We start from the raw sequence: 391 nt of genomic DNA on the forward strand, positions 1-391 counted from the left end.
TCATTGCGAACACAAGTTTCTTCTGTGTGTGTGTGTGTGTGTGTGTGTGTGTGTGTGTGTGTGTGTGTGTGTGTGTGTGTGTGTGTGTGTGTGTGTGTGTGTGTGTGTGTGTGTGTGTGTGTGTTCTCTTTGAAAACAAGATATTTAATACAAGTTTTATAGGTTGATGTCTTTGTGTCCATCTCATTTGTTGATTCATGATGAAAAGATAATCAATTGTATAATGTATTGTAGATTTTAATGTTGGTACAGTATATTGTTTCAAGCAATGATGATCAACACTAAAATGGAATCAGAGCCCTTTATCTTTTCAGTAAAATGTATATGCTATAATGCAACTTATGCAAGTCTATTACTGCTATGGGAACCGCTCCATGCATAACAGTTAAAT

The sequence above is a fragment of the Protomyctophum bolini genome (genome assembly GCF_963924005.1).
Source record: "Protomyctophum bolini genome assembly, chromosome: 10".
Classification (NCBI taxonomy): domain Eukaryota; kingdom Metazoa; phylum Chordata; class Actinopteri; order Myctophiformes; family Myctophidae; genus Protomyctophum; species Protomyctophum bolini.